Below are 14,373 nucleotides of genomic sequence, written 5' to 3' on the forward strand. Positions count from 1 at the left end.
ATGCAACATTGACAGCTAGATAAACATTAATATTATAACAAGCCCTTGATAGTCGTTTGTTCTTATCCGTTATTTTAACATTTGTGTTTGTTAGATAGTGACAAATATTAACAAAGGTTTGCTAATTTTGGGAAGTTATTAAATTTCTCATGATTTTGGGATCACTTCGGTCTTGCAAATCAGTTAAATACGTTTTTTAATTGGGTAGGTATTGGAAGAGGCCATACGGAGATTAGGCGGCAGGAAGAAACGGTTATTTATAGAACTTTGAGCAGATAGACTAGGTTAACTTAAGTTCGTGCTAAAAATGTAAATATTTTTCAAGCCTACCCACATTCCAAAAACACAATGAAATTATTCACCACCTTTTTATCTAGACTGCTAAGTTCATTAGCATTTAGTAAGCCGTTTACAAAGCCGACCAAATCAAGATAAGCGCCGCTGAAAGGTGACCGATCGCGGTAACTTTTGTTTCAGCTACCGAAACTACCGAAGCTACCGAAACTAAAAACTAGTAAAGGTTGGGAATGTGTGGCGCCCGATTGCCCCCACGACTTAAGTGCTGGTCGGATTATAAATGACCGCTATGTGTAGTCAGGACCACAGTTAATTATAAGTTTTACGGTTCTAAACGCTTCTCACTGCAGCCACCATGACTTTTTTCTGTTTGGCCCTATGGTTGACTGATAAAACGCCATGAGGCATTAAGTTCGAATTTTGTATTTTTTTGATGTACAATTATGTCTATAGCTTACAAAAGAATGCCCTTATTTAAAATTTGAGTCTATTTATTGTCAAAATTTTGAGTAGCTACGTAGTAATTACCTATTGACCATTTATTACACCACGATAAGTAAAGAGCATTAATATCTACCTACAGAAACTGTATTCATTTTAGTATTTCGATGTTTTAAGAGCCTATTTATTGGGCAAAGGGTTATGATGTGTCAAATTAAATAACCGCATAAAATATAACATTTGAAACTATGTACTTAAAACGCGTAGGTATTAAATATACTTTACCGAGTTTTCGCAGGTTAAGTAACGATTTCTCAATTTTGAATACGCTCCTATACGCTGATCAGATCCTAAATTTACTTTTTCATCTGACTCAAAGTCATTAAAAAGCGCTGGTGGCCTAGCGGTAAGAGCGTGCGACTTGCAATCTGGAGGTCGCGGGTTCAAACCCTGGCTCGTACCAATGAGTTTTTCGGAATTTATGTACGAAATATCATTTGATATTTACCAATCGCTTTTCGGTGAAGGAAAACATCGTGAGGAAACCGGACTAATCCCAATAAGGCCTAGTTTACCCTCTGGGTTGGAAGGTCAGATGGCAGTCGCTTTCGTAAAACTTAGTGCCTACGTCAAATCATGGAATTAGTTGTCAAGCGGACCCCAGGCTCCCATGAGCCGTGGCAGAATGCCGGGATAACGCGAGGAAGAAGATCTGACTCAAAGTCATTAAGTATGTCACTATGTATATATAACATATTCTATTTCCAAAATTCCCATATAAAATAAAAAAAAACGAATTATGACCTTACACATTTTCAAGTCCGGACTACACATACGCCCTAGCCCTACACAAAGGACCCCTCTATGTTTCTGTCCGCGTCCGAACCGCTGTAAGGGCCACCGGAGCCCTAACACACACCGCCCTTCTGCCGCTAGGGCTCCCCCCGCTACCGTGACGACCCACAAATATAATTTGGCAAACTTTCCCCCCGCTGCCTACTCATCGGCGATGCAGGGCATTAATATGCGTTAAAAGTTTGCATGTTCGGAGATCTTGCTAGGGTGCCGCAATACTTTGACGACGAATATCTATCTAAAGTATTGATCTTGAGGAGTCATAAATATGATTAAGTACCAGCCTTTAAAAAAACCGTAGGTAAAGTACAGTCTCAAGAGCAAAATTTTTCAAAGGTAAAAAAATAATAACAGCAACAATACTTTAATTTTACCTATTTGAGTAAAATACAACAAAAGACAATACTTTAAATGTCCGGCAAATAGGTAAGTATAATAAATTATTTTTAGTTTCTCGTTTGACCTACGTAGTGTGAAGGACACAAAATATAGTCTCTAAAATCGAGTTCATTTACAACTAAGCTACACTAAATTCAATACAGAGCAAAATGCAAAGCAAACAAATGAACGCATGCAACAACCCACACATATAAAACAACGTAAACGAACAAAATATGATAGTCATAGAGCGAACACTGCACAAACGTCACCGGACGCTGTTCGCAAAATCGCGACACACTTTTTAATTTATTTCGTCCACAAAAAGCTATTTTGCTTTATTTTCATTTCAACGGAGACTTGCGCTGTAGCGGGATCTCTATTTTTATTTATTCCGTGCTACGGTTTTTTCTTTTTTTCAATTTTGCTCGATCGACACGGGACGGGGAGGAACGTCGGATCTCATTTTATTTTAAATTGAATTCGTCTTTGCATTTTTCTTTGTTTCTAATTGGTGTTATTTGCATGTTCCTATTGTTCCGGTTTGATTGGAGTCCGTTACGCTAAGAGAAATACGACTATAAATAAAGTACGGAGTAATCGATACAGTTGCGTGATATCAGAGGCTTAAGGTAGCTCGAAGGCTCTTTGCAAATTAGTTTCTTTCTTTCAATTGTAATAAGAGTTTTTTTCTACTTCCGAGTCGTGAAGCAATAAAGCGTTACCCTAATCGCCTTTTATACACCTACCTATCTATCGATCAGGATTATTACTTTTGTATTAATAGTACTCGTAGAATAATATGTAGTTAGGTATGTAAGGTCAAAAAAATTATGAAACTTCTCTATATTTCTCGGACATTTTTAAACAAATTGAGAATGGATTTTTAATGGACGTACTCAATTATTTATGGAACATCTAAAAATCCAGGCAGATCATTGATGATACTTTTGCCTGCGTGTTGTTTTGATTGATTTAAGTACCAATTTTATAGAACTACGCTATAAGGTAGAAGCGAGAAAATCTTTAAGTTGTTAATTTCAAGTCAATCACGACATTATCATTTCAAGGTATAAATGAAAAACAGACATGGCATCTATTTCTAATCTCTAACTGTCGCTCGATCGACATTCCATTTAAAATTGACACAATCGAATAGATTGTACGAGTAGCGTTGTCAGGGCGAATCAAAAGGGCGATACACACGGCCGTGCGGGACAGAGTGGGGATGCATTCAATTTGACTGCCCCTTTATATGTATTAATGCTTAAGGGTGCTCGAACAAGAAATGGATTGTTGGCGGAAAGTTTTGCTGTGAATGTTTTATATGGTGAATCAGAATGAGTTAATTTGAAAACCAATAATTATTTATCTGTATTAGGTAAGAATAATTATCGTCTCCGTGTTGTTTTATGTAATTTTATAATTCCTAATTATTTTTATTTTATTTATCTTTCGTCTTAAGTTAGGTTTGTTATAATATGAATATAAAAGTAAAATATAAAAACACTTACAAAACAATAAAAAATACATATAAACACATTATAAAAAACCTAACCTAGGGTGCCGCCAGCAGCGGGGCAAGGCCTAAGCTACCGGTGGTCAGGGCTGCAGAGAGAGGAACCGACGTACTATCCGCGCCGTGTCCAAGATCACCGCCTTCTGCATCTGTCCCTTGATCCAACCACCTAGCGAGAGTCTCTCGAGATGTTGGTCGAGACTCTTCGCTATTAAACCGTTCACTGAAACGACTATCGGGACAATGATCGTCGCATCAACATCCCACCCATTCCTAATTATTATCTTTATTTTAACTAAAGTAACTACTTAAACCTATTTTAATTTTGTACTTAGCAGTACGGTCCACTACCTAAGTCCCAATTTTAACTAACACTATATTACTTACCTATTTGATTTATTCAAAAGATACGACCTTCAAAAAAGAGCGTGCTTCCATCTTAAAGGCCGGCAAATGACTTGCAACCCTTCTAGTTTTGTAGGTGGCTATGACCAACGGTAATTGATTACCATCAGAGACTATTCCCTCTTTTGCCTCCTATGTCATTAAAAAAAATCCATACCTAAGTTATATATTTTTATAAACTACAATTTCACTATTACCTCCCACATTTCGAACCAAACCTCAATCGACTCGCCACAATATTCGACGCACCGCAACAGTCATTGATAGCGACTGTAGCGATAGCTCGCTAATGAATATGTATGCAGGCAGGTGCGCCAACATGATTAACTGGGTGCCGCGCTCGATTTTCGTTCGATAGTTTTATCGATTGGATTTTATCGAGCGCTTTGATAATACGCTTTCATTTTCTTTTTGCAATAGTGTTGTGTTAACATTTAATTGCTTTTTTTTTCGTTTATTTAAAAGTGTTTGAATTTTACATTTTAATTAAAAGGAAAATTAAATTAACGCACGCAGTGTTATTAAACATGTATTTTATAATTAAAAAATATAGTTATAAGTAAGTATAGCATACTCACATTTATTTACAAATTATGATTGTTTTGACTTGTAGTATGTTGTGCCGTTAAAATCAATGTATTTCTTCTTCTTAAAATAGGCATTTATTAGAACTAAAATGTGCCCGACGAGGCTTAAAAAAATTGCATAATTATTAATCCTGATTGTGATTACGATAATTTGCGTTTACTTCGCTCATAATTAAAAATTACTGTTTTGAACGTACTCTTAATAACGAAAACAATAGCTTAATAGCGTAACAATTATCGGTCAATTTGTTTATCATACTTAAGAGACCGACTAATGCCCGTCATTAAGGAAAGACCGCAGGCGCAGGCCTCGTTTACTTGCTAACTGAAGTCGCTACTGCATTTTATTTAATTACTCTATCTTATCTTATTTTATCTTTGAGCAATGATTTGATTGGGCTTGCAATGTTCGCTGGTTTAGATTTGATTAAATTACTCTGTTACACCTAAATCCATACAATCAACTAACGTAATAGTTGGTGGGAAGCTATGTACCCTACCAAATAAACACTGGTCCTCAATAACAATACGCTCAATTTTCAAGGCGTTTATTTGTTGAAATGAACATATTTGAAATGGCTGATTATTCTGTGTTACACCTATCTATCTAGTAATATTTTATATTATTACCCACATAATCCAACAAATTATATTTTTGTACATATTCAAATATCACATGACATCATTTTCGTTTACTACTGTAGGTGTATCTGTCAATGTGTGGCAACCAATCAAACTGTAATGACATTTTTTATCCATTGCCTTCTGACGTCACAATCACACAGGCTAAACTCACCGCTACAAACGCCCTACCGCCGTTCGCGGCTCGAAAACTGTTACACATTTAATTATATTGCATGTGGTCTGATTAATTAATATGTATCAGAAGCTTAATGGTTACTAATTAGATCAATCTGCTTGTTCAATTTACTTTGAGATAGCGAAAGACTGATTGTTCGAGTGAAGACACGTGATTATATTGGGTTTACTTTAAAAATTTATGACTCGTTTAATTTATAACCGGTGTAATCTTGACTTGATGTCTACAATTATGTTTTTACTGTGATTTTGGCCGTAAAATTATGCTGTACACATTCATCATCCCAGGTTATGAATAAATTTGGTACTGCCACTGCGTTTCACTCAATTTTAGGAATAATATCAGCGGAACAAACATAACTTTACTTGAAGTCGTAAATTCCATCGGGTTTTATTCTTTCTGCTACAAAGAAACACTATTTAATTTAGTCTTCATGACCGTAATAAGATCACTAATAGAAAGTAGTAAATGTATGCAACATATCTTTCTTCTCTTAAGTCCACCATTTGTACTCTTCATTGTGCATTAAAGTTTAAATAAATAAATAAATATCTGAAAAGTCTCCTCTTGAAGCAAAATTCTTAATTAAGAACTGGTTGAAAGGTCTTAACTACAATCAAACTGAGATGCTGTTGAAGGTCATCACCTAATCACTAATTATAACAACCTCTGTAGCCTTACACACACTCGCGCACACACACGCACACTTTTTCGAATAAATATTCTTCTTATTCTTATTCTAGAAACAAAATTCCTTATTGACACCTGGAACATTATTGAAAAAACATATTATCACAGATAAAATCCTGACAATAAAATCTTAAGTCCCGCTAGACGTCCAGCCATGAAATACGCCGTCATAAACCCGGCGTGCACCGTGCGAAATCATCAATGGGGACAGCTCATTAGATATGTAAACAGCTCGGATACATTTAAATCGATAGATAACAAATAATTTAATAGACCAGTTTAGAAACGGGTTCGTTCTCACGCAAAGAAGTATTAACTAAATACCAGATTATTAGCAGAATTTAATAGATACCTATCCAATGTAATTTTTTTCACACGTTCGATTCGACTCTTAGCAACTAAGAGTGTTTTACAGCCGCTATCAGATATTTCCTAGGTAACCCTTGTTGTTCTTTAAAAGACTGAGAGGAACAGACGCAGAGGAAGGTCCAGGCTCACCTATCTCAGCCAAATAAAAAATAGAGTTTCTGTCGTGTCGAACGAAGGAGTTAAAAAGGCTGGCCCAGCAAAAAAAAGAGTTGTGAGTAATCGCTAAGGAGTAATCCACCGACAAGAGCATAGCTCTTAAACATTGATCATGATGAATCCTTGTTACATCATCATCTAGTTACATCTTAGTTACATGAGAACGGCCACGGCCATGATGCTCTAAAATATCGGATCTCTAACGCCTTGACCTTAGAGGCGTGTCTAGAATGTTTGCGCGCCGCACCTTAGCCCCTCCAAGAAATCTAATATATTTTTTATAAATGACCTAGATTTATACTAACAGATATACTTACCTATTTTTACTTTATGCAACAAATCATTTGCACAATTTCGTAGACTAACTAGTTTAGTAACGTTCTCACGGCACGTGTAACCAAACTGCAACCAAATGTCCTAGACATCCAATTTGAATAATCATAAAAGAGTAACCGGTTAATTGAGAAATGGCGTCGGAGGAAATTGGTCACTAGACGGTCTAGATTATTCATTAAGCAGTAAAAAGCCGGTAGAATTGAATATCAACGTGGAAAATTAATAAAATATAGTAATTGGTTAAGTATTTTTTGTGTGCTCATTGATAGGTCGGTAATATTAGAATTATTGCACATCTGGATAAAACTAGCGCAGCACCGGGTCGAATTTTCATTTGCAAAATTGTACTCAAAGCAAAACGCATGCAAGTATCATAAATATATACTGATAGTTCTGAGAGGTGTTCACATGTTGATATTAACTATAGGGGACAGTCTAGTATATAGTTCCTAGAAGACTAGGTAATAACTGCGACTTTAACTTGGTTTAAAAAACGTATCAAATATATGACCTTAGTAAACCTCACTAGTCCAGAAAAGCTTAACTTGCTTACGGTTTACTTCCCTAATAGATAGTAGAGTAGATTATTGACGGCCATCAAAATAATTTAAAATGAAAACTTGAAATATCCCTTCGCTAACAAGCTTCTAATGAAACTTATCTAACTAATGTTTCCGCATTTTATTTAAATTCGTAAAACACCGTTCGTATTTCCGAAGTGACACTTGGTTGCTTATTTCTGATTTTTCGACCAGGAATGCCCAAATAGACCGAGATTTACGTTCAGCCGAGTGCTATTTCCGTCGACGGTTCCTAAGATTTATACGAATTTGAAACAAGCCAGGACAAGTCGAAGGGAAATTTTAATTGAATTATTAACTCATTTCGAGATGAGTAAGTCAGTTTTGGAGTCGAGGCGTGGAATACGATTAAATCTCGGAAAGTGATAGCTGCTTCGATGTTGCCAATTTCGAGACTTAAATTCAGTTTCTTCTTAAAATTAGTGCTTTATTTGTACGGTATTTGTATGTGTACGTAGATAAAAAATATTAGGTACAGAGACATGAGAAATTAAAAAATCGCAACGTCTATAAAATGTAATAAAATGTATACTAAACTAATCCTGATAAATATTCATTTTAGTGATAAAAAATAATGCCCGCCTCGCCTACAGACCTGCAGGCCAATTTAGCTCTCAACTCTCTACAAACATTAAGTGCAAGTTGTGTATCTATTTAAAAACCATTATCTCTAATCTACGTTTACTTTTACCATAAGCAAGTAACAGAAAGGCTATCTACCTATTTCTCTGTTATCTTTAAAGAACGGGACAAAGACTGGGTTCTACATAAGATACTGCGTTTTGTTTTCAGTGAGTTCTTTTACCTACTGAGTTAAAGAAGCACTCGAGAATTGTCGAAACCCCGAACCACAGATTACACACTACACAGACACCGCAGTATGAAGCATTTACAAAGAAGAGGCCACCACACATAGGTCCAAGTTTACTTACTTGTAAAATTCTACTAAGTACCTATTAAGTAGAGCAGCACAATCGAGTTATATTCTACACCAATTTATAGCGTAACAGCCCTGTTACACTCGTAAACCTTAATTTTTGTACATATTTTTAATTTGCACGAGTACTGGTCGTAGGTAACTATGTCCGTTTTTTTTAGCATTAGAAATAACTTCGCAGAAGTAAGCTTGTGCTTCCAAATCCGGCACTTTTAGTGGTAATAATTTGAAGTAAATTATATGCATTGACCATGCTACATTAGATAATTCAATAATTATTAACAATTAAAGAGCCTGAGAAAACTGCACGCTTGCTTCTGTGGAGTTCTTTCTAATGCTAAAAAAAAACGAACTATATGGGCGCAACTGAAATAAGCGGTCGTGCTCCGTCGGAGCGCTTATGATAAGTGATGACCTCAATTATCTTACATGCTATGTCTATTGTCTAGTAGTTGAGATGGTCTGTGCTCCGAACATAGCAGACGTAGCTGACGTGGGTTCTTTCCTCTTTTTGGCACACCGAGCGAAAACTAACCGGGAAAAAGAATCTTATTCACTTTTACTTTGTTCTCGAGTGGGATAATTATTACGTGCTACCTGCTACCATAAAATCAAGCAACTAAAGCCCTTAAGTACAACTATGGTCTAGTTTTTAACGTTGATTCTTAACGAGCCTTTATGATTTGTACTCGTTACATTTATTTTGGTGTTTAGATACACTAATGGACTTTCCAAAATGCTCAACATTAACTTGAAAAATATTTACATATATTTTACCGGAACTTGAAATTGGGACCATAGTTATAGTTATGGACTAACTAGGTACCTGAGTTTACGGTACGCTTGAGGTAGGTTCTGTAATTACGATCTCATGTTATTAATCGTCATTCATGCGTAATAAATAATTATTTCAAATGATTTGTTGTTTATCGTAAATTTAAATTACCTATTGATATTATTGTTCTTACAAGCGTTCTAAAAAATATATAAGTAATACATACATTAAACATAAATAATAGTGAGAACATAAATTCCCATCAAGCGTTTGACATTACATTTTTTACATTGTCAAAATATACTACAAATATATTCATGTTTTTAATAAACAACATTCGCGTCATCCATTTCCATTAGAATATTAGGCAAAAAAATCGTGGCAGAATTAGGGGAGGCGTTTAAAATAATATAAATTTTAGTGATGTACCGACTATTGATTTGGCCGACTAGCCGACTAGCCGACTAATCGGCGCTCGAATGGCCGATTAGTCGGCCGACTAGTCGGCTAGTCGGCCAGATCATTAGTTTCGTATAATTTCAGGTGAAAAACAATAGTTTTGCTCCTTTGGTTGCGCTATTCATCATATATGTATTATTAGCTTAGCTAAAAGGTGTTCTCTACAGGTTCAAAGACCTATCACAAGAATCCTCGTTCGATTTCTGTATTTCTTTTATTTTGCGATCCTGAGCAGACCGTCAGTATAACTTGTAGGAGGTATTTCCAAGGCTCTATTTCCCGTACATAGTCGCCAGTTAAGAACCTATCACTTATGGTCAGCGTCTTTACGAGATTACGAGCAACGTGCCCTGTTTATAAGTCTCTAAATTTTGCAATAACATTAACAGTTCCCCATGGCTCCACCATTAAAAAAAAAAACAAAAACGGAATAATAATAAAATCATTTTATCAACTTTAGAACATGGCCATGAATTTACACGAGAATCAGTTGAGATCGACAACACGAGAGGAAAACACCAGCCCACCAACATACGATGACGATCAAACGGCCAAATTATATGAACAAAAGTTTTCGTCTGCACCCTGAATAGGTATTTTGTTAAAATAGACACAAAACATATGGCAAATATTGACTGTTGATTTCTTTTTTTTTCTGTTCTCTTTCACTAATAAAGTGCCGACTAATCGGCCATTTTTGCCGACTAGTCGCCGACTAATCGCCGACTACAAATGTGGCCGGATAGTCGGCTTTCCCGACTAGTCGGCGACTAGTCGGTACATCCTTAATAAATTTAGATGTGGTGTATAAAGCTTTCAGCGCGCCCCGCCGAATCCGACTCAAGTCGTGTAAATCACAAAAAGAAGGAAATGAGGTGCGGGGCACACCACACGTGGATTGGAAGTTCCTTTGAATATAACAAGGTATAATTTTTTTCTATTTTAGTTATAAAAGTTCTGTTGCTATATATAACTTGCAATTACATTAATTCAATTGTAAAATGGGTATTGGACTCGGTACATCTCGGGACGGGTATAAAGCAAATATGTTTAGGAAAATATTTACTACATAGATAGATATGTAGTAAATATTTTCCTAAATATGTTTGATAATTAGAGATAATACATATATCTAATAAGTAGAATATAATATATCTTAGTATATTACTGCATGAACTAGGTAGTCATACAAAATTAACAGGATACACAAGCGCAATTTCAGACTGTAACAAATTCACAAACTTTATAGTATAACTTTGCGAATCCTTGCGAGTTTTAAAGACAGAATTCTGGTTAAAAACATACTCGTATTAGTAACATTATCCACAAGTATACACTAACAACAAAACAATGTAAAATTGCTGCATAAAATTAAGCATGAGAAAGCCATTGTTGCATTTAAAACAATCAGCATATTAGGACAGATTGTCAAATGGAATTCCATAACCGTTTTACTATCATCCGCAAAGTTGGGGCAATGTTATAAATAAAAGATCAAATGTGGAGTCGGTGCGGTGTATGAATTGCAAATACCTGTCTGGGCAAAGTTGGGCGTATAAGTTAAAACTAAGTAGGTTTGGTGACACGCTCTCTTAGGCTTTCGGGGTTTCTTCTTCGCAAGTTTGGTGAATATTTTTTTAATATATCCACTTTATTCACAGGTATTTGCAAAGTGAATAAATTATCTATCGAGAAGAATAACTTACACCTATTTGCTATAAAAATATCGTATCAAATCATAATAATATCTTCTAAAGGAAAAAGTGAGCGGTATTTTTGGTACTTTCTGAGTCAAAAATGTCTCAGTATTGAGACTATCGAGCCATATAAAAATATGCATTTATACATAATTATATACGTTTATGTATATAATACATTCCGGTAACTATTATTCCTACTGTTGTATTAATATATGGTAGCTAGGTACGTAAGTACATACATAAATTCACCATTATAAAACGACATAAGTACATATAGTTCGTTTTTTTTAGCATTAGAAATAAGGTAAACAATCTTGATGTGTCTTTTAATTGAAAAACACATTTTAAAAATTAATTACGGCAAATATGTAACAATTATGAATCTAATACGATCATTTATATTCTTCTGTTTTCATAAGTAATCGTTATTTATTTTTAAAAAGTGTTTTTTAATTAAAAGACATGTTAAGATCGCTTACCTTCTTGCAAGTTCTTTCTAATGCTAAAAAAAACGAACTATAGGTGAATAATTAAGAACACGCATTTTGGGTAGCAGGCTAGCAGGGTGTATTTTGCTTTGTCTAATCTTCTGGTTCCATACATTTAAATTCCCAGGCAACAGCAACTTAAAATTAGACATTACATTAGATTAAACATTAGGTAGGTGCCACCTACTTTCCATATTCTTAGAAACAAAATTATCCAAGATAAAAAAGCTTGTTACACCATTTTTTCGTATCCGATTTTAGACAATAGTGTTTCTAAAACTAAGATGGTTATCGCTCGACGTAAAACAATTAAAATGGTAATTAAAATAAGTAGGAAGCGAACCCGAAACAGGTAGTAAACGTGCGCGCGAGCAAGCCGCAAGGATCGTAAAATGCTTTATGCGGACACAGGTTAAGGTATAGCACAGAGGTATCATCCCCTTTCTTATTGCACTCTTGAACTTATTTCGTCAATAGAGTCCCTGTAAGGTAACATTGCACCTTCTTGATTTAAGCCAATTCCAAGTCACTTAAACGTCATATTTTCATAGAAATTTGATATAATGCCATTGCCATACTTTGTCATTACAAATGCTACGCAGAGTGAGCTTAGATCACCTCTATTAGGCCGTTATATGGCAGGCGCCATGAATAGAGGCCCAGTAAATCTACTAAAAACATCCAGAGGGGCTACCGCGAAAACCGAAATTCGCAAATTGCGGGGATTTTTCTCTTTTATTCCAATGAAGGCGTAATTAGAGTGACAGAGAAAAATGCCCGCAATTCGCGAACTTCGATTTTCGCGGTTATAGTCCAGACGCTTTTATCAATTGTCACAATGTACATGTAAGGTACATGGTACCATCAGGCGATTTTTCTGCACGTTTGCCACCTATATCATAAAAAAATAGACAATGTTAGTCTCTGTTTCATCTCTAACCTACGCCAATAACGAAAGCAAGCTATAAAGTTGCATGAAGTTGTATAATATGAATTGTATTAGCCCGACTATACACTCGTACTAATTACTAATAAATACATGCAACCTGAGAATCGAAACTACGACGTAATTCGGCTTTCCTTTGACTACTTTCACTACGCGTTATTTATGATAACTTCCGTATTATAAAACATATAAATCAGATTTGGGCACTCTCATTAGTTACGAAATGAGAATTATTAATTTAGTTAGATTATAATTCATATTTACAGGGTCTGCAACACGCACCTGTTAAAAATGTATCGCAAACATCGATCAAGCACCCTCTTATACAAGTACGTATACTTATATGTCTCTCGCTATATTATTTTGTACTGTAAAGTGTTTCACTAATACTACTACTTATAACTATACATATATACGTGACCATCATCCTTAAAATGATGATACAAGGTTACCTATAAAAACAATTTGATAACCTGAAAATCTTAGAACTCGCAAATGTTTTTCTTTCAGTAGGTACAAACATTAACCAATATTTAAAGAAGTCGGACCTACGATAAGTTAAGACGGATTCAAACGTCGTAAATATATCTAGACCTCTTTACAAATAAACGAAAACAAAACAAAACTTCCTACGAGTTTAAGGTGCGCTAAAAATCCAGACGATTTAAAAACATTTGCTAAAAGCTTCACAACTCGGAAAAAAACTGGGAAAAAGAGGAAAGAAGAGGCAATAGACTTTAGGGAAGCTATTCACAATTCAGACCGACCAGTACCGAGCAATTGCCTCTTCATAACCAGTATAATTTTGAACTTTAACTACCCGCCTTGTTCTAGGATGTAAGTATGCTGGTTTTCTCGACTCAAAAGCGCGTCAATGCTTAGAAGGCGTTCAGAACAACAGCGTAGGTTCTCAGAGACTGAAGTTAAATATCCATTTAAATCTTCGACGCTGCGTGGCCCCTCGGGACGCCAGCGGTGCAGCGGCGTAAAGCGCTTCGCTGGAGATGGGGTATATTGGATTATGTTCTAGTACAGTCTTGAGCAATTAAGAGGAACATCGGTATACTTAGCTGCAAAATTTAGTGAGAATTTGTCGTTGGGTGTGAACGAGCTTTGATCTTTGACAGCCTCAAAATCAAATACCTATAGGTTAATTGGATTAATAGTAAAATAGACACAATGTACTGAATCGTAAATAATCTCAGAGAAAGCGCATCAATAAAAGACAACTAATCATTAGCGCTTTCGTAGTTGCAATTCCTACCTAATCTATATCAAGATACCTTGCAGGCGGCCAGGGGCCAATCAAATTCAACTGAATTAGGATATTATATAAGTAGACATAGTTTTTTATTGTTTGTAATGTTATTAGTAGCCTGTGAAAATCATTAGCACACACGAGAGTGCGAGCTCTTATAAACGATTTTAAAATTCGCTGACCCCTGAACAGCCGCTCCACAATAAGTACCTCATAAAAGTCATAAAGAAAGCGCATCAAGCGATAGCCACCTAACACTCGGGCCGACGGGCTTCGGCATGCCAGGATTTGTTGCAGACGTCAGTTAATACCAAAGCATCTGAATCTAACTAAGGATATTACACCTTGTTCTTCATAATGTTTCTCTTTTGTTCTT

General features: G+C 35.6%; 1 protein-coding gene across 4 annotated transcripts in view; it reads right to left on the bottom strand.

The window, feature by feature from the left end:
* The window catches only part of LOC134674822 (homeotic protein antennapedia-like), a 238,640-nt gene that overhangs the window by 91,005 nt on the left and 133,262 nt on the right, over positions 1 to 14,373 (bottom strand). The gene's annotated exons all lie outside the window — the stretch shown is intronic.

The sequence above is a fragment of the Cydia fagiglandana genome, chromosome 2, assembly GCF_963556715.1.
Source record: "Cydia fagiglandana chromosome 2, ilCydFagi1.1, whole genome shotgun sequence".
Lineage (NCBI taxonomy): Eukaryota > Metazoa > Arthropoda > Insecta > Lepidoptera > Tortricidae > Cydia > Cydia fagiglandana.